The sequence below is a fragment of the Petromyzon marinus genome, unplaced genomic scaffold (genome assembly GCF_048934315.1).
Source record: "Petromyzon marinus isolate PM22_M1 ecotype Great Lakes invasive population unplaced genomic scaffold, UKy_Petmar_22M1.pri1.0 PM_Scaffold_1, whole genome shotgun sequence".
Lineage (NCBI taxonomy): Eukaryota > Metazoa > Chordata > Hyperoartia > Petromyzontiformes > Petromyzontidae > Petromyzon > Petromyzon marinus.
This window is the reverse complement of record NW_027423057.1, coordinates 3,833,330-3,857,313: the sequence shown is the minus strand read 5'-3', so window position 1 is coordinate 3,857,313 and position 23,984 is coordinate 3,833,330. Positions and strand designations below refer to the sequence as shown.

Below are 23,984 nucleotides of genomic sequence, written 5' to 3'. Positions count from 1 at the left end.
TGTTTACACATCGTACCAGGTATTCATTTGAGGCTGAGTCTACCTAGGGGAGGCCCAGGACCGGTTCAGATAATCGTTGCTGGTGTTGGCCGTGAGCGGAAATCGAACCCGGGTCGCCAGGTTTGTAGCGCAGCACGTTAACCGCTACACTACCGCTCCCCTCAACTAACACCACAACTAACACCAGCACTAACACCACTCCTAACACCACCACTAACACTACGAACCCTAAAAACACCACCACCAACATCAACTCCACCACCACCAACACCACTACCACTAACACCACCACCACTAACACTACCACCAATAATACCACCATCACTAACACGACCACCACTAATACCACCAACACCACCATCACTAACACCAGCAACAATACCTCGAACAACCACCACCACTAACACCACCATCACTAACACCAACACCACCATTATTAAGACCACAAACACCACCACTAACACCACCATCACTAACACCACCACCACTAATACCACCAACATTAACACCACCACTCCTCCTCCTGCTAATACAGGACACCAAAGACAACGATCCTCATAGAGCCTTAACAGGCTGTAGGGGCAAGTGCTGTTAGCAAGCAGTACGTATGAAGGCCGGCACGGTAAACGAAGGGGTGGGTGGTTAGCACCACGCCCGACCGCCTTTGTCTCCCCAGTGGCGATGTTTACGCATCGCACCAGGTACTCATTTGAGACCGGGTCACTGCTACACACAGACTCACACAGACCCACACACACGTACACAGACTCACACAGAGAGACTCACACAGAGATTCACTTAGAGAACTCACACACAGACTCACATAGAAAGACTCACACCACCACCGCCACCACTCACCCACAGCTCGGTTCCACGCCTAACGGCCAAACTGCCAGGGGAAGCACGTGGCGCGAGACGCGGCGTGGTGTAATAGCCATTAGCTCCTCCCCCTCACCTAAGCTCCTCCCCCATGCTCCCTCTTTCCCCCCCTGCCCCTCCCCCTTCACAACCCCCCCCCCCAAGCATCCCCCCCCTCGCGACCCCCCTTGCCCCCCCTGGCAACCCCCGCCCATGCTCCCCCTCAAACCCCCCCCCCTCACGCCCCCATTGCCCACCCCCCTCCCCCCGCTGCTACTTACAGTCAGGCAGGGGGCGAGTGGAGGCGGCGCGCGCTGTGGATTGTGGGTGGCGAGCGGCTGATTTGGTTTCCCGCTCACGGCCACCGTCAGTGGCTCGCGAAAGCTTCTGAAGCGGCGGCTCGCTGGGCCTCCTCTACGTCGACTCAGCCTGAAGGTGAGAACCTCGCGCGGTGTGCACACATCAGCAGTGGCGGCGGTGGTGGGGGGAGACAGAGGAGGAGGCGCCTGGCCCACAGCCGTCACGTCCTAGACGCCTGCTGAGTTCACGGCGCTGCTTCAAGCAGAGCCCGGCCCTGCTGCTGCTGATGATGAGGCGCTGACGGTGGAAACCGGCCCCAGAGTGGCCCTCGTGTTGAGCCATAGCTGATGAGAGGCACTCCCAGACTGCCGTGTGTTTTTATCCCTGGAGGGACGGGTTTGTTGTGGATGCGAATCGCCTGCTGCTGGAAAAGGCATCCACTAGAGGCCGCTATATAGTGGTATTTGGTCTACTCTTCCACGCTGGTCCGGACGTGTTGGAGCAAAGTGGCCATGCCCACACTTTACCCCACCACACGCAGGGCGTTAGCTCGCTGGACTTGCAATGCAGAGGTGCAGGTTAGATTTCATTCCCACTCACACACCCACCGACACTCACTCAGCCTCCCACTCAGCCACTCTCTGGGCATCTATGAATAAGAGCTTCATAGCTCATCGGATTCCTCCAGCAAAAACATACTGATTCTCACCCACCCACTCAGCCATTCACCCACCCACTCTGGCACTCATCCACTCACCAATTCACTCAGCCACCCACTCGGCCACCCACTCAGCCACCCACTCTCGCACCCACTTCCTCACCGGTCACCCACTGCCACCGGTCACTCACTCTGCCACCGGTCACTCACTCTGCCACCCACCCACCCTCTCACCAACCCACCGACTCTCTTGCCAACCCACCGACTCTCTCGCCAACCCATCCACTCACCCACAGGGAGACACAAGGAGACAAGGGGACCCACATGGTGTGAGAGTGTATCAGCATCATTGTGGTTGTTGTGGTGGTTATGTTGGTTGTTATGGTTGTGGTGGTTATGGTTATATTTGTGGCAGTAGTGTTTATACTTGTGGTTATGTAGCTGGTGGTTATGGTTATATTTGTGGTTATGGCGATTATGGTCGCAGTGATTGTGGTTATATTTGTTGTGGTTATAACCCGCGATGTATTTCGTCGAGGATGGATGCCGCCGCGTGCAGGAGTTGGGCGAGGCGCGAGTGAGCCACCTGAAGCGCCCTCTCCGACGGTGGTGAGCCGCCGGGCGGCCGGGCAGTGAGCAGCTCGGCCGGCGTCGCTTCTCCTTCCCCTTCCGGGGCTGCCAACCCCGGTGGTGTTGAGTCGTCCTCCTCTTCCATTGGAGCCCTGGTACGAGTTTTTCTTCGCGTCTCCATTATAGCGATTCATCTTACTATTTGGCTACTTCTGACGCCAGTTGTAGTGGGTGGAACGGAGAGCGAGACTTCTTACCGAAAGAACCAAAGAGTATGAACTTATATGGTTTATTTAACCTATTTTTAGTGGTTTGCTACCATTCCCTTTGCACTCCTATCGTTTTTGTATTGTTTGTTGTTGTGACGTTATGACCCCGTGCCCCCTACTGGCACATCTGTGATCAAAGAGCTTTGTAGCTCATTGGATACCTCCAGCACAGAATCAATACCGATTCTGATGAGACCGGAACGAACACGTTTGAATCGAATCGCGTACTTCGCTTTACTAAAATAGTTGTGGAATCGATTATTGTGGAATCTGTTCTCGTGGAATCGAATCATCGATATTAATTACAGAGATTCACCATCGATATTAATTACAGACATTAATCAACGACGTCGCTAGGAGTATTGTGGTGCCGCTCTGCAAACCTTCGGGCTACTATCAAAGGTTTGTTCATCAAGCCATCCAGATATATAAACACAGACATAACTTCAACCGAGAAGATGGATACAAATTGAGTAATCATTGGAAGAATGTTATTAACCAGGTAAAACCTTAACTGCTTTATGGTGTTGCCTTAACTTTCCGCATCTCTAATTTCTTAAGCTTCCCACTCCCAGCCCCGCTCTCTTCAGCACTCCCCTCCTCATACCCCCCCCCCCTCTCTATCTCTCCTCCCTGATCCTCCCCCCTTCTCTTACCTATATAGTCTCTTGTTTACAGCAGCTCTTTTGCCCACGTCGGCAATTGTTTCTTGCTGTGGTTTGTCCCACCTGATGATGGACGCTTGTGTTGCGCCCGAAACGTCGTGATTTAATTTATTGTATATTTTATGCCTACGTGACTTTACCGAAAGAACCAAAGAGTATAGCCCAAGAGAGTTTGTGTAGGTGGGAGCGGTGGTGTAGCACAGTAGGGGGCACAGGTGGTGCATCGGCCAGTCATCTCAGTCAAGCAACCAATGGCAACCTGGGTCTGTCTGTCTGTGACCTCCTGCTGCCAGCGGGCGTTCGACGCTTCATGTGGCCTTAACCTGCACGTAGCCTGGCACGAGCGCCGTGGTGACATCTCCACCACTTTGTGGCGAATGGCGGTTGTTGTTTATGGTCGTCTTGCGATTAGCACTACGCTGCACTACGAACCCAGCGACCCGAGTTCAATTCCCGCTCACGGCCAACACTGGTGACGATTCCGTTCCTGGGCCTCCCCTTGGTCAACTCAGCCTCAAATGAGTACCTGGTGCGTTGTGTAAACATCGCCACTGGAGAGATTAAGGCGGCCGGATGTGGTGTTGGCCACCTACCCCCCTTTCGTGTATCAAAGGTGCTGCTCGTTAACAGCACTTGCACCCGACAGTCCTGTCGACGGCTACATGGGGATCTTTGTCTTTGTTTGGTGGTGCAGCTGAGGAGGTGCAACTGCACGGCGAGTACCTTTACCGTAAGGCGCAGGAAGCCAAGAAGATCCTCGTAGAGGAGAAGGCGCGGCTCAAGAGGGCGCTCGATGGTAACGGGCGGCGAGACGGATCTAGAGATGGGCTCGCGACGACAAGACGGACGAGAGACAGCGAGACAGACTAGAGACGTTGAGACACGCAAGACAGACTAGAGACGGATCTAGAGAAAATGAGACACGCAAGACGGACTAAGATGGGACAAAACGGTCTGACAATACAGGCGAGAAGACAACCGCGCGTGGAAAGCGTTTCCGAATGAATCCATGCGTGCGCATGATTTTTCTTCCTTGTTAATTCTCCCCTGCCCGCCCCCCACCCACTGCCCCCTGTCCCCCTGACGTCGTCACCGAAGAAAACCTGGTGCTGCCTACGGACCTGCGGTGGGAGGCGCTTGAACTCCAGAAGGCCGTGGAGTTCGACCAGGGAGGGGAGGGTGATCTCACATCCCTCACCATCACGTCTCCTCGCATCTCTCTCTCTCTTCCTTCCCGCGAGACTCCCGAGGCAGAGGGATAAGCGTCGCGCGTCTCCGCCCGCTAGACACGCCGAGTCGGCGCGCATCCCCGGCTCGCCGTCGGTCCTTCCTGCCAAGCGGTGGCACCGTGTTTTGCCGCGGAGGTTCGCGGTTCGAGAACGGCGGGCCCTCAACCCCCCCCCCCCCCAACCGGTTTAATGGGTTTAATGCCGCAGTTGCGTTGACCGTAAATACTGCACGGCGATTGCTTCCCAAGTGGACTTTGAAAAATCCCATGGCGTGAACGCGGAAAAGAGTCGGCCGTGTGTGTGTGTGGTGGCTGGCGTAAATTTTGGTGGAATGTCAAATGAAGGCCGTGGTCACCACATAACGTGTGCTTCTGGAGCAGTCTTCCTTCTGGAGCGGTCTTCCTTACAATATTAGGAAGCCACTGGAGCTTTGCACTTTTAAATCATCGTCTAGATTGACAAACTCATTTCTTGAGAACTACTTTTTGTGGTTAGTTTGTCACTTCCGATTACCACGGTTGGCTACGTGCTGTAACAAAGAGGTTTAACAGGCACTGACCCACTCATTCACTCACTCATCATTTTACTCAATTTACCCACTCACCTGCCATATCACCCACCCACTCTTCCAATTGGGACTCATCCAGGTCTCATTATTGCTCAGCTCGCTACACAAAATCAACGCGATCACTGCAGAGTGATATTCTAAATTATTCCTGGTCGCTCCTTCCATCCACCCACACACACACCTTCACTCACCTGCACGGGGAAGTATGGCAAATGATAACCTACCCTCTCCGTCCCCCCTGCCCCATCTACCACCTCTTTCTATCCACCCCCCCCCCCCCCCCCGTGTCAGTAGGAGTGAGCAGCCACATGGATGACGAGTACCGCTGAGCCGGCGTGAAGGACCCACACATCATGGCGACGACCTCACGCGACCCCAGCTCCCTCCTCAAGCAGTTCATTAAGGTGCGGGCACGGGGTCACAGGGGCTACAGGGTTTGGGGTCACACGAGGAATGTGGGTCCTCGTGTATTGCATGTGTACAAGCGCGCAAAGACAGAGGTCCCCCATATAGCCTTAACAGGCTTTTGGGACAGGTGCTGTTTGCGAGGGTGTAGGTGGCTAGCACCACAACTGGCCACCTTTATCTCTCTGGTAATGATGTTTAAACACCGCACTAGGTTCTCATTTGAGGCTGAGTTGATCTAGGGGAGGCCCAGGACCAGTTGAGATAATCGCCACTGGTGTTGGCCATGAACGGAAATCAACCTCGGGTCACTAGGTTTGTGGGGCAGCATGCTAACTGCTAAATTACCGCACACACACACACGTGTTCTCTATCGGCTTTAGAATCAGTTCCTTGCACCTCACACAAGTCGTGTCGACCAATCATCGGGCTTGTGCAGTGTGAGACAACTCGCATCCGTTGAGTTAACCAGAAGAAATCTGGTTGTTGATGAAAGGTGGAGGCTGTGTGGGGGGGGGTCGTAAGTGGTGGAGCGTTGGACACTTTGGTTTGGTGCATGCAGCTTTTGTCAACTTCATTCCTCGCGATTCAGTCCGCCTTTTCGCGATGACCGATCCCTTCCATTCATCGAAAATGTATCTACTGTAGCACTACGCACGGTCGGTGGTCACGGAAAGATGTACCATTGGGGGCGCCACTGTGGCGAGATGTTAACTCCCTCACCTGGTATCCATGAGGTCGCAGGTTCAATCCTGACCCTGATGCCTGCTGTATATTTGGAGTTGCGTGCCTCTTTCCGAGGAGTCGCGTGGATTTCTCTCCAGGTCCTCCGGTTTTTCCCTCCGCATTTAGAATCGACGTCCGTTTAAGAGTATTTGGCTGCTATAAATTTCCACATGACGATAAGCCACTTAGTTGAGCTATGATTTGTGGCCAGGTCGCTTCTGGAAAAGAGCTGCATAGCTCAGTGGGCCTTACCTGGTAAAATATAAATAGTAAAGTTTTTCCAATGGTGCATCCCAGTTGTGCCAACACGGGGTTTGGCGACCCCGTATACTGGCACGGCTCGGCTCGGCTTCCGCAATGGAAAAAACAAACAACACAACCCGAGTCGGATACAGTGGGGGGGCGGGGAAGTGGGGGGGGCGAAAGCAGCGTGGCCGGGACGGACGCCAGTGGGCAGAGCGGACTCGGTGTGTGACCGGTTGCTGTCTTGTTAGCACACCACCACCACCACCACCGCAGGAGAAGAAGCTGATCCTGCCGAACGCTCAGCCGATGAACCACGGAGGCCACAAGCTGCAGGCGCTGGTGTGGGCGTGCTGCGCTAACGCCGTCAACGACTTCATCGTCCTGCATGAGCACCGCGGTATGCCAGGCACGCGCACGCACCGCAGTCGACAAAGCTCCCCCGTGTAGCCTTTAACAGGCTGTCAGGGCAAGTGCTGTTTGCCGAGCGACCTACGAAGGCCGGCAGGGCACACGGCGGGGTGGGTGGTGTGGTCATTACCGCATCTGGCCCCTTTTGTCTCCCCACTGTCGATGCTTGGACACACCGGAAGTCGAAGTCAGGTCACCGGATTTGTAGTGTGATGAGATAGCCACTCCGCTCCCGCTCCCCGGTGTGATGCATGGTGTGACGTGTGTGATGCGGTGCAACAGACGGGGGATGGAGGTGTATTTAGCTGTGCGTACGATGTGCGGTGTGTAGTATGACGCTGCAGACGGGGAATTGTGGTGTCTTAACTGTGTATGTGGTGTGATGTGGTATGATGCCGCTGATGGAAGGGCAGTGTGTTTAACTCTCCAGTACAGTCTGTGTGACACCTGTGGTGTGTCTAACTTTCCGGCGTGCTGTTCATGTGACACGTGGTACGATGCCACGGTGTACTTGACACTCTCGAGCGTGGTGATGCGGCACGACATCCGGACGTGGACATGATGTCCGAGGCATTCCCACACCTCGTGATGCACAACTTCACGTCGCGACTCGGAAAGAGGGTGCATGCGGGCACCGTGCCAGTCTCACTCACATCTTCCTCCCCCATCCCCAAAGCACAAAGGTCCCTCGTATAGGCTATAACCCTTTCTCATTTCCATGATGTACATATACGTCGTCGAAACGGAACCGTAAGAAAAACTCAAGTACGTCTTCTGACCTGAAGACATACCGAGGCTCCCATAAGACCATGCGGGAGGGCGTGTGGCACAGTTTTGTTCCATAGAGTGCCGGTCGTGTCACTACGGTTCTCTGCGGTGAGGGCAACGCCTTTTAAAAACAGCAGCGCTACGCCTCTATAAATAAAATTAACGCCGAGCCGCTCGCGTGTACCGAGCTTCAGCGGTGGACGTGACACCTACCACCCGGCAACTTGCAGATGTCTCGGAATGGGAAAGAGTGAGCAGACTTTTGGGCCAGGTGCTGTGTGTCCGCCTGTATATTCGGAGTTTGCATGTTCTCCTCCTGGTCACTTTGATTTTTCTCCGGGTCCTCCGGGTTTTTCCTACATATTTAGAAACTTGAATTTCGAGTATTTTGCTGCTATACATTTTTTTGTGAAAAAGAGCTACATAGCTCAGTGGTAAAATAAAAATAGTTTCGTTTTACTTTAGTTTTCGAGCAACAGCACAGAGTTTTTATTTAACGCCATCTCTGAAGCTGAAGGCGCGTAATGTTGTTCATTTGTTAATGCATCCGCAGTTTTAAACAGGGTGGCCGCTGGCCTCTAACTGGCAAACGTCTGCGAGGACACGTAATGAGAGTCCAGCGCCGTCCGTGTGACTTGCCGCGACCCCTCCCGTGACTTCTGTGCCCCCCCCCCTCCCAACAGGCACAACGTCTACAAGCGCGACGGCAAGGACATCGAGTTGAAGGAGGTGGGACCGTGATTCGAGATGGAGCGTAAGTCTGCCTGACACATTGTTACTCGTCTCCACTTTACACCCCAGCAGAGGCGGTGGAAATTCCACATTCCTTGTGGACTTCCCTAGGAAGTGGTTGTAAATTTTATCGACCCCTGAGAGGATGATGGGCTGAATGTAAGAGTCTAGCCTCGGGCTAGGTGGCCCGCGGGTGACTTGTAGAGCGGATCGGAACTTGAGTCGGTGGGGTCGCTGCTCTGGTCACATTCGCTGTACCGTGACCCGACTCGCATTCCCCCACCCCGGATGCGATGTGTAAATTCAAATATGATCGGACGTAATGCTGGCCACCCACACCCACCCCTTGGTGTGCCGTGCTGGCTTTCCTACATGCTAACACACGAACAGCGCTTTTCCCACACCGTCTTTTAAAGGCTGCATGGGGGGGATCTTTGCTTTTGTGTGTCGCGCAGTCTATGAGATTAAACTGGGCACGCTGGACAACGCGGCCACCACCGAGGTGGAGTGGCCTTGGTGACCGTACATGAACACGGCGAAGAAGTTCCTGAGCGTGGAGTGAGGGGGGCGACTTCCCCCCCCCCCACGGGCCTGGGGGGAGGGGCATGGGGGGGGGGTTGTCCCTGGAAAGCCGGAGTTGGAGTCGAACCTCGCGGCGCTCTCCGCCGAGGCTCGAGACGTTGAGGAGAGGTCGCCGCGTGGATAGGGCAGTGCGTGAATCGCTGTTCCAACCCTCGTCACACACGCGCATCATACGCGTCACACTCACATTGCGGATGTACATTTATCAAACACAAACATGCACATCGTCGCATGCGTCGCACACAGAAGCACACAATTGCACAAAAAGACAAAGGTACTCCGTATCGCCGTTAACAGATTGCTGGGGCAAGTGCTGTTAACGGGTAGCACCTATGATGGCCGGCATGGCACAGAAGTGGTTGTGTGGCCAGCCCCACGTCTGGCTGCCTTTGTCCTCCCCAGTTTTGCGATGTTATACACACCACACTACGTACTCAGATGGCTGAGTTCGTAGTGCACTAACTGCTGCACCACCGCTCCCCAAACAGTGTACATACACGTGTACACAAAACGAAACATTAACATTTATTTAAGTAACAAAAAAGAAAATACCAAGTCAGGCAGATGGAGAAAGTGGCGTGTCGCCGTGCACAGCAACGCTCTCGTAGCTACTCGCCTAGGGTGGGAGCTCTTGGCTTCAATGCCACCCGGGATGTTTAGATGTGAAAACCTGCCATAAATAATATTTTTGGGAAGTCACAAGCGCCTTAAGTTGCATCTCATCTCGACCATTTTAATGGGCTGTATAGCTCTGTTTCAGGAACGACCGGGCCACAAATGAAAGCGCTATAAAGTGGCTTGTCACGCAGAAATATATAGCAGCCAAATACTTTTAAACGCATGTTTCTAAATGTGGAGGGAAAAACCGAAGGACCCAGAGAAAAATCCACGTGGTCACGGGGAGAACATGCAAACTCCAGATATACAGGCGTTGGGATTTAACCCACGACCTCTATACCAGGCGAGGCCCCAAGGTGAATCAGCACTTGGCCTGCGAGTGGGTATTATTAGTCTGTCAGTATGGGGTAATGATTCCGGATTTCAGTCTCAATTGAAACTGAAATCTGGAACACTTTTGTCATATTTTGCTCGTATAAGTGTGTTCATAAAATACAAGTTTGGTCATTGAGAGAGTTATAAATGTCCTATACGCATTTCATGTTTATTGTGTTTATTGTATTTAATGTATGAAGAAAATACAATTTTGTATATGCTACAGTATGTTTCACACGTTATTCAGTGACACTGCATATGACGGGCAATGTTTGGGGCAATCGGCCTTCAACATGGAAAATACATCGAGGCCACATGACCCGTGGCCACCGCCACTTCAACCGTGGCCCCACCACTTCAACCGTGGCCCCATTGGCACGTTGATGTGTGGCTCTGCCTTCACCTATGGTGAGAATGAGACCAGAAAAATGACAGGAGGCCGACTCCATATGAGTCCGTCACGCTCTGGATCTCGCTAATGGGACGTCGGATGAAAATAAAACATGGAAGCGACAAGTTTCTTCTCTGGCGAGGACATTCCCACAAGATTGCCGCCTTTCCCAATTAATGGAATTTGCCCCAACATCACCCTGATCCAAACCAGCGGGAGCTGAAATCTTCCAGAAGGTTCAGGATTTATTGGTGCAATCGTTCGGATGTTGGTGTCCGCATGGACTTGCATTTAAAACCCCCGGTCCGCTTGACGTCTTTTAAACAATACCTGTGGTCGGGTCCGCTCCCCCACCTTTCTATCCCCTGCTTTTTTTTATAACCGGTGTAGTATATGTTGACGGTGTGTGCGTGTATCACAACGTGATGTAACCGGGCCCTCGAATTGCCTCAAGAAATGAATAAACAACACCTGTCGCTTTGCTGTTGTGATGTCACCACGAGGCGCCGAATGACGGTGGGACGGCGTCGTCGCACTCGTCGAGTGGACAAGGGCTCCGTGAAATGACGGTGCGGATTGCGCCAAGCGTATAGAGGTCGCTGATTGCGCGCCCCTGTGGCTCGACCACTCGTGGGTCCACCTCAAAGTTCCTGTGCCCATTTGAACCTCATTGCCTGCGATGATGCTGCTGCTGCCGTGGAAGAACACACGTGGCGCCCTCTTGTCTCTCCATGTTGTCTTTCACGTCCCATCACAGTTTTCAGGTCACTTGATGTTTACAGCCTCCGGTAAGGAGGCAGTGAGGTTCAGCCGCTCGATTTTTCTTCCTTTAGTGCACAGTACCGTACACGGATACGGGCACAGTACGACACCGTAGCTTTATTGATTGTTCAACAAAAAAGACCATCCCTCGCCCAATCTAGTTACCTATACGGTGTAATATATGGCGAGACATTTGTTAACGTAAAAAAAATGGAACTGTAATGCTGAAAATTATACTCCATGAAACTCGGGGTTTTATGGAGTATCTGAGGGCTTCTCAATGCTTCATGCCTCGCCCCCACTGATGCCCTCTTCTCCCCACTCCTACTACTGACGATTGTATGTAGGGTGTGTAGGCATTTACTTCCGACTGTTGTATGTAGGGTGGTGGGGTGGTGGTGGTGGGAGTAAATGAGATTTAAAACTGGGTGCTCAACTTGAACTCACCACCACTCACATCATGTATGCACTCATCCGCCATCTTGCTCACTGACCCTGTTTCCGTGTTGATGGTGTGAGTCCGTATTGATGCTGTGAGTCTGTTGATCGTGTGAGTCTGTTGATGCTGTGAGTCTGTGTTGATCGTGGGAGTCTGTGTTGATCATGTGAGTCTGTGTTGATGCTGTGAGTCCGTGTTGATGGCTTGGGGGCACGGTACAGAAGGGCAGTACAGCTGTAGAGTAATAGTTGTCCAGCAGCGGCAACTGCGGTGGACGGGGAGTACACACGCCAGTGAGCCTCATGCGGGTTTGTCAGCAGGGCGGAGGCACTGGGACAAGGATCACAGAGACCCTGTCTGGAAGACCCTGGAACCCGCTCGTGGGTTGGAGAAGGGAGGCGCGGCCAGGGCGGAGCCAGGCCGCGCCGAGTCGGATAAAAGCAGCGGAGAGCGAGAGCTCGTGGTTGCAGGTTCTGGGAAGTGGAGTCGTCTCGTTGGCACTGTCTTTGCCGACTTGGTCGCTGCCGTCTTCACTAGATAATTGGGCGGCCGGATAGTTGTTGGCTGTCTCGGTCGATGCCGTCAGTGTAACATGGTGAGGGTTGTGTCTAAGCTAGGCTATTTGACTTGGGAGAAGCGAGGGCGAGTCTGTGAACCTGATGGTGTTAAATAAGGAAGGTGCGGAAGGTACGGGAGAGGATGAGGAAGATCGTGGGATGGATGGGGGAAGATGAGAAGATAGTGGGAGGGACGGGGGAGGAAGAAAGTGGGAGGGATAGGAGAGAAAGAAGGAGATAGCGGGGGGGGGGAGGACGGGAGAGGAAGAGGGAGATAGTGGGAGGGAAGGGGGCGGAAGAGGGAGATAGTGGCAGGAAAGGGGAATGAAGAGGGAGATAGTTGGAGCGACTGGGGAAGTAGAGGGAGATAGTGGGGGTGATTTGGGAGGATTAGGCAGATCGGTTAGAGTAAGAAGGTGATAGTGGGAAGGAAGGGGAAGGAAGAGAGAGAGAGAGTGCGAGGGATTGGAGATGCAGAGGGAGATAGTGGGAAGGATGGGGGAAGAAAAGGGAGATAGTGCGAGGGACGGCAGAAGAGGGAGATAGTAGAGCCAAGTGGGAGGAAGAGGGAGATAGTGGAAGGTACTGGGGAGGAAGTGGGAGATGGTGGGAGGGACGAGGGAGGAAGAGGGAGATGGTGGGACGGATTGGAGAGGTAGATAGTGGGAGGGACGCGGGAAGAAGAGGGAGATAATAGCAGGGACGAGAGAGGAAGAGGGAGATAGCCACTGATGTTCGCCGTGGCCAGAAATTTAAACTCGGTTCACAAAGTTCATGGTGTAGTGGGTGTTGAGGTGGCATATTCTGGCTGGCCAGGAGAAGGCAGTACAGCAAGTGGGATAAGCAACATCTCTGTCTGCATGGGATAGAGGGTTGCCCTTTTGCACGAGTGGGTTTTCTCTGGGTACTCCTGTATCCCCTCATGTTTATGAACGCTCAGTAATTGCCCAATTGAATTATTGCTATGCACCGTGACGTTCGTTTTGCTATGTCATGTGATCAGAATTGGGCGCCACGGTGCCGAGATGTTAACTATTTTGTAGGGTATACAGGAGGTCGTGTATTAAATCCTTACCCTGACACCTTTGTATTTGGAGTTTGTATGTTATCTCCCCGTGGTCGCGTGTATTTTTCTCCGGATCCTCCGGGTTTTCCCTCCACATTTTTTACACATGTTTAGAGTATTTGTCTACTAATGTCCACGTAATAAGCCAATTTGTTGAGCTGTAATTGTGTGGCCGCTTCTGAAAGAGAGCTGTATAGCTCAGTGGGCCTTGCCTGGTTAAAGTAAAAAAAAATAGTCAAATAGTTTGCAATTGTTTATATCTGGGATAAATTCACCCGTGGCTTTAATGATGTGGGGATCTGCGCCTGGCATTTTCAGGTGGGATCCGGAGCAATGAATGAGCCCTGACAAGGCAATGGCCCACCCGTTGATTTGCTCCATGAGGAACTTTTAGGGGGCTCAGGACCGTGGCGCCAAGAAGACCAGCTATTGGACCATGGAGGCACCGAAGGGGGCGGTTTCCCCCCCACACGTAACGCTCGCTATCTGGTCGATAAAAACGTATCAATAGGGTCACAGAGCTTGGGCAATCGTTGGTGCCAGCTTACCAAGTGGCTTCCTTCCTGATTGTCTGTGGTTCCTCGCACCTCTGAGGCCTGCTTGATCACGTTATACGTATAAATATTGTTATCAAGTTCTAAGTGTAAATAATAATTGTTGTTATTACTCGCCTGTTCTAAACATACGCCTGTTGTTATCATTCGCCTGTTATCATTCGCCTGTTTTCATTTGCCTGTTATCATTCGCCTGTTTTAATTGGCCTGTTATAATTTGCCTGTTGTTTTCTTTCGCCTGTTGCTACCAAGTAATAAGTATAGTTATTGTTGTTGTTATCATTCGCCTGGTGTTAGTGGTGCACGTCTCAAATCCAGCACTGGGGAAGGCAGCGAGGGTTCGTAAATCACCGCACAATGATGTTGTGAAATCCTCTTCCCGTGGGCGTCGAGGTGCATAACCTGCCTCGCCAGGAGAAGGCAGTACAGCAAGTGGACTCATCGCCATCGTCACCTGTACGGTTTAAAATGCTGCCCCTTCACACGTGGCTTTTCTCTGGGTGCTCCGATTTCCCCCACTTGTACAAACACTCGTTATTAATTAGCCAATAATGCCTCCATACATAGAGTACCGTAGAGCCTGGACAATCGTTGGTGCTGGCTCACCACGTGGCTTCCTTCCTGCATGTCTGTGGCTCCTCGCGCCTCTTGAGTCGTTCTTGTGAGCGCTATATAGCTTTAAATAATAACTACAAATACTCGCCAGAAGGTGGTGACGCAAGCCTGCGATCCAGCACTGTAGAAGGCAGCAAGGGTTGGTGGATCACACAGTAAATATTGTGAAACCCCCTTCCCGTGGACATTGAGGTGCCTTCTGGCTGGCCAGGAGAAAGCATCTGACTGGCCAGGAGAAGGCATTATAGCAAGTGGGATCATCGCCATCGTCACCTGTACGGTTTAAAATGCTGCCCCTTCACATACGTTTGTTTTCTCCGGGTGCTCCGGTTTCCCCCCACTTGTGTAAGCATTCTTTATTCATTGATTGAAAACATCTTACAATAAAAAACAAATTCAGGACCTTACTATGACTCAGCGTGGCTTTCCTGGAGTAAGTCTAATTATTATTATAAAGAATTACAGGGGCTGTATGATGACACGACTAGAAAGCTGGCTTGCACTGCGGGGAGCTTAATAGTCAACTTGGATTCCGCACCCCTCAATGTCCTTTTTAAGTTCAGTTTGTGCACTTAAGACTCGCACAAACAACCATACTCAGAGAACCATAGATTCCCACTCAGACCCAGAACCAGAAACCCATAGACTCCAACAGAGACCCATACATTCCTTCAGACACTCAGACTCATACGGCGACCCTATATACTGACACAGGGATCCATAGACTCAGACAGAGATCCATACACTCACAGAGACCCACAAACTCAGAAATCCATAGACTCGCACAAAGGTCAATAGAATTTAAATCTGAATATTTATTTACACTGGATGAATCCGATGAGCTACAAAGATCTGTTTTCACAGCTGTCCAATCGGGCAGGTCAGAACATAACTAAAAAAATACAAAAAATGACAGGAAAGACAAACTGTTCAAAAATAAACAAATTAAACTAAACTATTTTAATCTTTATTTGAAGCTTTCGTGACTGCAGGAATCCATACTCTTTGGTTCTTTCAGTAAAGTCACGTAGGTATAAATTAAATAAAATTAAACAAATCACGACGTTTCGATCGCAACATAAGTGATATTTTCAGGTGGGACAACCACAGCAAGAAAATGCTGAAGTCGGCGGGAGAGCTGCCGTGGCAAGAGGTTATACAGGTATGAGATGGGGGAGGAGGCAAGGGGGGAGAGAGAGAGGGGAGGGTGTGGGGTAGGGATAGGAAGGGGGGCCGCGTGAGCGCTAGGAGAAGAGGACGTGAGGCTGGGGTGGGGGGACGTGGGCGGGGCTAGCAGTAATCGGCAGGTAATGATGGAAACAACAACACAAGTTAAGGCATTACCTGGTTGATAACATCCTTCCAGTGATTGTTTAATTTGTATCCATCTTCTCGATTGCAGTTTTGTCCTTGGCCTCGGAAAATAACAATATCATGCGAGCCCACAGCGTTATAACAATGGCCACTACAGCAGAGGTATTGGTTCTGCCATGTTTCAGATCCGCCTTGTGTTCGCGAACACGGTCCGAGACGTGTCGTTTTATTTCTCCAACGTAACTGCGGCCGAAGTTACAACTCAGTTTGTAGACTCCAGGGTATAGACAAAACTTCAACCGAGAAGATGGATACAAATTAAACAATCACTGGAAGGATGTTATCAACCAGGTAATGCCTTAACTTGTGTTGTTGTTTACATCATTACCTGCCGGTTTTACTGCTGCCCCGCCCATGTCCCCCCACCAGCCTAACGTCCTCTTCCCCTAGCGCTTACGTGCCCCCCCCCTCTTCCTACCCCACACCCCTCCCCTTTTCTCTCTGTCCCCTTGCCTCTTCCCCCCTCTCTTAACTATATAACCTCTTGCCATGGCAGCTCTCCCGCCGACTTCAGCATTTCTTGCTGTGGTTGTCCCACCTGATGAAGATCGCTTGTGTTGCGATCAAAACGTCGCGATTTGTTTTATTTTATTTCTACCTATGTGACTTTACCGAAAGAACCAAAGAGTATGGATCCCTGCAGTCACGAAAACTTCAAATCTACATTTAACACCCATACCCTCTAAAGAACTAACCCTCAAGACACCTAACCCTTAAAACACCTATACCCCTAAAACGCTAACCTTCTAAACACATAACACTCTAAGCCCCTAACCCTCTAAACCCATAATAAATATATTTTCGGGTTAGATCGTGTAAATATAAATGTGTCGTTAAACCAGACACCACCCGACACAGCCAATTAGTAAAGTTTGTCATGACAATAAAAAAAGCGCCATTAAGTGTTGGAGAGAAATCCAAAACACCTTTAGTATGGATAATATTAGTTGTCAAAGTCTTGGTGTTAAACCCTCTAAACTCCCAAATCCCAAAACCCATAACCCTCTAAACCGCTAAACCCCATTACCCTATAAACCCCTAACCCTCAAAACCCCCATACCTCTAAACCCCTAAACACATACAATTATAACCTCCTAAACTCCTAACCATCTAAACCATTCAACCTCTAACAATCGAAGCCCATACATCTCTAAACACCTAACTCCCTAAACCCCCAACCCTCTTTACCCCAAAATCTTCTAAACTCTAACATTCTAAACACCTAATCCTCTAAACGACCTTACCCTTAAAACCCTAACTGTCTAAAAACCTCTCCCTCGAAAACCCCACCCATAAACCCCCAAAACTCTAACTGTCTAAACCCCAAACCCTCTAAACTCCGCAACCCCTAAAACCGTAACCCTCTCGGCACCTAACCTGCTAAACCCCTCACCCTCTAAACTCCTACACCACTAATAGCCCAATCCTCTAAACACCTAACACTATAAAGCCCTTTAACCTTAAAACCCTAACCCTCTAAACCCCTAACCCTTGAATCCCCTCAAGCGCTAACACTCTCAACCCCTAAACCCTCGAAGTCTATAAACCACGAAACCCCTTATCCCCGAAACACCCCGAAACTTCTAAGCTCCTAACCCTCTAAACCACTTAACCTATAACAATCGAAACCCATAAACCCATTAAACAGCTACTTCTCGAAACCCATAACACTCTAAACCCCTTTATCCTTAAAACCTTCACCCTCTAACCCCCTAAACCTCTAAACCCCTAAACCCATAACCCTGTAAACCTCTAAACGGCTCAACTTATAATCCTCTAAATCCCAAACCCTCTAAACGCCTTTACCCATTAAATCAAATCCTTTCTAAACTCCTCACCCTTTGAAACCAGAACCCAAATACCCTGAAACCCCAAACCCCCTAACACTCTAAACCCCTTTACCGTTAAAATCCGAATTCTCAAAAGCCCTAGATCTCTGCACCCCTAACCCTCTAAACACCAACCCTCTAAACCCCTAACCCTTAAAATCCTCAACCCCTAAAACGCTCAACCCCTAAACACCATAACCCTAGAAACCCCCAAAACATCGAAGACGCTTATCCCCTAAAAACCCCCAAAACCTCTAAACCCTTAACACGTAACCTTATAAACTCCAAGCCCTCTAAACCACTAACCCTTTAACAATCGAAACCCATAAACCGTCTAAACCTCAGGACACCAAACTCCTTACAATTATAACCCTATAAACCCATAACCTTCTAAACTGTACCCCTCTAAAACCCTAACCCTCTAAGCTAATCACCCTCTAAAACGCTAAACCTCTAAAACATTTTACCCTTAAAACCCTCAGCCTCTAAACCCCTAAACCACACACCCTCTAAATACCTAACCCTCTAAACCCCTAAACCCATCACCCTGTAAACCTCTAAACCCTTAACTTATAATCATCTAAATCCCTAACCCTTTAAACCGATTTACCTATAAAACCCTATCCATCTAAACTCCTCACCTTTTGAAACCATAACCCAAATACAACACAAAATCCCAAACCCCCTAACACTCTATACCCCTTTACTGTTAAAACCATAATTCTATAAACCCCTAGATCTCTCCACCCCTAATCCTTTAAACACGTAACCCTCAACACCCTTAACCCTTTGTGTGGAGTGTGGTGTGTGGTGGTTGTCACGGGGTAGGTGGGTGCAGGGTGTGTGTGGAGTGTGGTGGGTGTCACGGAGTGGGTGGGTGCAGGGGGTGTGTGGAGTGTGGTGGCTGGTGGGTGTCACGGGGTGGGTGCAGGGTGTGTGTGGAGTGTGGTTGGTGTCACAGGGTGAGTGGGTGCAGGGTGTGTGGAGTGTGGTGGGTGGTGCGTGTCACGGGGTGGGTGGGTGCAGGGTATGTGGTGGGTGATGGGTGTCACGGGGTGGGTGGTTGCAGGGTGTGTGTGGAGTGTGGTGGATGGTGGGTGTCATGGGGTGGGTGGGTACAGGGTGTGTGGTGGGTGATGGGTGCCACGGGGTGGGTGGGTGCAGGGTGTGTGGTGAGTGGTGGGTGTCATGGGGTGTGTGGAGTGTGGTGGGTGTCACAGGGTGGGTGGGTGCAGGGTGTGAGTGGATTGTGGTGGGTGGTGGGTGTCAAGGGGGTGGGTGGGTGCAGGGTGTGTGGTGTGTGGTGGGTGTCACGGGGTGGGTGGTTGCAGGGTGTGTGGTGTGTGGTGGGTGTCACGGGGTGGGTGGGTGCAGGGTGTGTGGTGTGTGGAGTGTGGTGGGTGTCACGGGGTGGGTGGGTGCAGGGTATGTGGAGTGTGGTGTGTGGTGGGTGTCACGGCGTGGGTGGGTGCAGGGTGTGTGGAGTGTGGTGGGTGTCACGGGGTGGGTGGGTGCAGGGTGTGTGGTGGGTGATTGGTGTCACGGGGTGGGTGGGTGCAGGGTGTGTGTGGAATGTGGTGGATGGTGGGTGTCACGGGGTGGATGGGTGCAGGGTGTGTGTGGTGTGTGATGGGTGGTTGGTGCCAAGGGGTGGGTGGGTGCAGGGTGTGTGTGTGGAGTGTGGTGGGTGGCGGGTGTCACGGGGTGGGTGGGTGCAGGGTGTGTGTGTGGAGTGTGGTGGATGGTGGGTGTCACGGGGTGGGTGGGTGCAGGGTGTGTGTGGAGTGGGGTGGGTGGTGGGTGTCACCAGTGTGAGTAGGTGCAGGGTGTGTGTGGAGTGTGGCGGGTGTCATGGGGTGGGTGGGTGCAGGGTGTGTGTGTGGAGTGTGGTGGATGGTGGGTGTCACGGGGTGGGTGGGTGCAGGGTGTGTTTGGAGTGTGGTGGGTGTCACGGGGTGGGTGGGTACAGGGTGTGTGTGGTAGGTGTGGTGATAGTGGTCATGGATCAGACCGATCAACGACCACCACCATCTCTACTGTGCGGTGGACCGGCCACCACACAGCAGCACGCGTCGGAGGAGTGAGCGGATGACTCTCCCCATGCGGGCCAGGCCCCCTGGCTTCCTCTTCTCCTGCATCACCATCACTTGATCCTCTTTCCTTGTTTTCTCCTTCTCCTCCACCACCATCTCTTCCACAACGATCTCCTCCACCAGGGTGTCCTCCTCCTGCACCACCAGCTCCTCCACCAGAGTCTCCTCCTCTGGCAAAACCAGCTCCTCCACTAAGGTCTCCTCCTCCTGCAAAACCAGCTCCTCCACCAAGGTCTCCTCCTCCTGCAAAACCAGCTCCTCCACCAAGGTCTCCTCCTCCTGCACCACCAGCTCCTCCACCAGAGTCTCCTCCTCCTGCACCACCAGCTCCTCCACCAAGGCCTCCTCCTCCTGCAAAACCAGCTCCTCAACCAAGGTCTCCTCCTCCTGCACCACCAGCTCTTCCACCAGAGGCTCAGCCTCTTGCACCACCAGCTCCTCCACCAGGGTCTCTTCCTCCTGCAACACCAGCTCTTCCACCAGGGTTTCCTCTTCCTCCACAACCTTCAGCATCCATTCAGAGGCCCAGGCGAGCGAAGAAAATGGGGGCAGCGCCGGCTCCGCTCTGTGAAGAGATGCGCACGACATTGTTCCAACTTACTGCTACAGCAGAGATCGCAGCCATCCCCTCCCCCACCATCGGGGGGGGAGGGGGGGAGCTGGCGATGTCACAGTGGATGAAGGGTTACCTACATGGCAAAGATATGGCCACTTCATTATTTGTCCTCACCCAGAAAGCAATTATAAAAATACATCCGTATATAACCGAATGCACAGGTGAGATTTGAACTCTCCGTGTGTTAGTTTGTGGGCGGCAGGGCTGGAACTCACAGCCAAAGAGGGACCTGGGTTTGATGCCCATACTTGGGCCACTTTCTCCATGTGGGAGTTGTGACTTGCCCTGGGCCCCACACCTCTCTATGGACTGCTTTGAAAATTGGTCAGCAGAATGTGGGTTACCGTCGTTCAGCAGCTCCAAAGCACTGGACACGGCCAGGAGTAGCAGTGGTGGTGGCATTGCTGGTGGTGCTGGTGGCCGCGGTCCGGAGCCAGCTGTGATCCAGCGCCTGCGCTGGCGTCATACGAGAATCCGGAACCCATCTGTTGAGAGACGCGTGGGAGACACACGCGCCACACGTAGTGAGAGAAGCGTGGTGAGAGCATTGAAGTTGCTTCCCTTCTCCTACAAGGTCAGGAATGCACGGCAGCAGCGGAAGCAGCAGGAACAGTGGCAATCCTCTGATGCCCAGTAGACTAAAAATGCCCCGAGCATCGCATTGGCCAGCAGCATCTTGCACGGACCTCCCCATCCTCCACAGAGGGCGATCTTGACACCGGTTGGTACTGCACATCGGCAGTCCCACTCAGCTCCACATTTTCCTGGCGATCGGTGGAGAGTGATCGCCGATCAATTGGAGGGGGGGGGGGGATCCTCATTGGGAGGGGGTGGTGGGTGTGTCTTACCGCAGACAGAAGCTGACGAATTCCACAAACGCCGGGTCGTGGCTTTTGAGCACGCTTTCAAGTGGGAAGCTCCCCGGTACCCTTTTCTTGCCTGGGCACAACATCTTCCCTTGACGGTCTGCGGGAGCCATGCACAGCGGGACAGATGCAGTCACCAACCACCACGTCACCTACTTACCCACTTACCGACCCATCCATCAACCTACTCACCCACCCACCCACTCTTCCACCTACACAATCACTCACTCACCTACCCACCTACCCAATCACCGAACCACCCCCCACTCACCCGCCCACCCGCTTACCCACTGACCAATTCGCCCACTTACCCTACAACCTACTTGCCCACACACCGACTTACCCACCCACTCACCCAAGGAATTTAAAATAAAAAGAGGCCATCCCCCCCCCTCCCACCAAAAAAATAACAACAGCCGCATGCCTCTTCTTAAAACTGAATCCGGTCCGTCACTCGCACCACCCTTTAACTCACCAAAAAACTGCCTTCTGTCGGGAGCTGAATTCACCATGTATCGTGGAGGCATTCCCAGAATCTGCACATGGTTGAGACAAAGACAAAGGTCACCCGTGTATCCTCGGCTGACTGTAGGGGCAAGTGCTGTTAGTATAGCGTAACAACAGCAGCAGCACTTGTTGAGGGCAAGCATTATGGCACACAGAGACAGGGGATGGTGGGCCACATTGACCCAGGTATTTTACACACTGCACTAAGTACTCATTTAAGGCTGAGTCTAACTAAGGGAGGCCCAGGACCGGTTCAGATAATCATCACTAGTGTGGGCCATGAGCGCAGCATGCTAACCGCTACACTACTGCTCCCCTCACACGTACAAGATGGACACGTGTACACTCATACACAACATACGACGGCCGCTATTCGCCAGATCACTAAGTGGCCACCTCCCCTCCTGCCACCCCCAAAACCCACGACTCCAAGGAAAGAGAGGGGCATCACGAGTGGATGGACGCCCAGTGGGAAATACCTCAATGCAGCGCGGGAGATAATCTTTGTCACTGTCGGACTGAAATAATTGCCTGCCCGTCGCCAACTCCGCCACCGTGCAACCCAGCGCCCACATGTCTACGCCACAGGTCAAGCTGTAGCCCAAGTGCAGCTCCGGAGCCGAGTATTCCAGAGTCCCACCAACATTCATAGCTGCACACCAATCACAAGAACAACACATATATGTGTTTGTGTACTCACTGTTTCTTAAACAGCATCTTCATCACACACATGAACAGTCACATGTACAGACACGCAGATACTCACACATATACACAATCAGACAAACACCCACACGCAGACGCTCACACCCAGGAGAGGTCACTCACGTTGACTTTCCACAAAAAAGCTCGTGCCAAAGTCCGTGACCCTCACAGTGCCGGTCACGGTGTCCTTGATGAGAACATTTTCCTGCAGGAGAAGGGGCAGAATGAATTCAAATGCAGAGGTTATGCCGATAACATTCAGCCAGCAGTGGAACGATCACGTACCACCACCTACGCTAAACAGGGGAACTAGACGAGGCGTAGTGCCGTCAACGAGCGTCAGTCAAGTGCAACATTTGATGTTTGTTGACAGCTATTACTGGGGGTTGCCCCTTTCAATTGCATCTAGAAAAGAGATTTGATTTGAGGCTCATGTTCAAAGCACTCTAAGGGACCATCGAAGTAAAGGAGGGCAGCTCTATTGACAACTGATCATGGTTTCTCTGACAGGAGAGTGCATTTAGCTCACAGCTGCAAGAGTGCCCTTTAACGGGTTACGGACCAAAAGCTACACATGAGAGCTCGCATATTCCATGACGCTATCCACCGCGCGTTTGTCTTCGGAAGTTTTCCATTCGCAGTGTGGAAGCCGACAACGGGCAGCTGTCAGGTCAAAATACACGTTTGGCACACTTAGGAAATAGTCTTTATTTGCTCCAGCTTCTGTCTCCGAAGGACTGGGGCAACGCTGTGATCAACGTTGCCGGTTTTGTCTATGGTGAGTCCCCAATACCGACACGACTCTACACTACAGTTTAATTCATACCGCATTATCTTCACCAGGGGTACAATGACCCTGCCTCCTTCCAGTTAGATGGAAACAGCGAACGCATAGACCTTGTGACTAATGTGGCCGGTTTTCTCCGTGGAACGATTCCCTACTAACAATACGCCTCTGCAACAAAATCATACTGAATGCTGTGTCCACTCACTGGCTTGATGTCCGCGTGAACTATGTTCCTGGAAGAGATGTGGGACAGGAACATGAGGATTCCCCTGGTATAACTTTTCACCATTTCCATGTCCAACCGGAACCCCGATTCTCTCATCACATCATAAAGGCTCTCCCTGTGAGAGAGACAAAAGCAGAAACAACACCAACACAGTGTCAGTGTCATCTCCTTAAATGCTGTGCTGATTCTGCTAACAACAATCTTAATATTGTTCGTGCATGTTCACGACCAATATTCAGAGTCATAGTTCAGTGTAGGTTCAGGTCGTTGGTTTGTCGATAAACCAAATTAGTTGGCTCATTTGCCCACTTGACAACTTGATTTCATTGGAATTTTTGCCAGGTGGTAGAGGGTTATCCATGGGGAGAAGATAACAACTCCGCCTGGTAAGGTCGTGGGGTTTGATCCCGAACCTGACGCATGTACATTTGGAGTTTGCATGTTCTCCCTGTGATCATGTGGATTATTCTGTAGGTCCTCTGGTTTTCCCCTCCACATTTCGAATCGACATGCATTCGTAGTATTTGGCTGCTATACATTTCCACGTGATAAGTTACTTTGTTAAGCTATCATTTGTGGGCAGGTCGCTTAAACAAAAAAATAACTAATAGGTCAGTGGA

At 51.7% G+C, this 23,984-nt stretch overlaps 1 long non-coding RNA gene across 4 annotated transcripts; it reads left to right on the top strand.

The window, feature by feature from the left end:
* The first annotated feature begins 1,061 nt into the window (after window positions 1-1,061).
* LOC142922519 (uncharacterized) lies at window positions 1,062-10,849 on the top strand. 4 transcript variants are annotated; one of them, XR_012940120.1, is made up of 8 exons: window positions 1,062-1,293; window positions 2,376-2,541; window positions 4,015-4,116; window positions 4,419-4,684; window positions 5,412-5,521; window positions 6,743-6,891; window positions 8,354-8,424; window positions 8,858-10,849. It is a non-coding gene; the product is annotated as an uncharacterized LOC142922519 (long non-coding RNA). The 4 variants fall into 4 exon arrangements; XR_012940118.1 differs by having other exon boundaries at window positions 2,355-2,541; window positions 4,419-4,499; XR_012940117.1 differs by having other exon boundaries at window positions 2,355-2,541.
* Window positions 10,850-23,984: the final 13,135 nt, after the last annotated feature.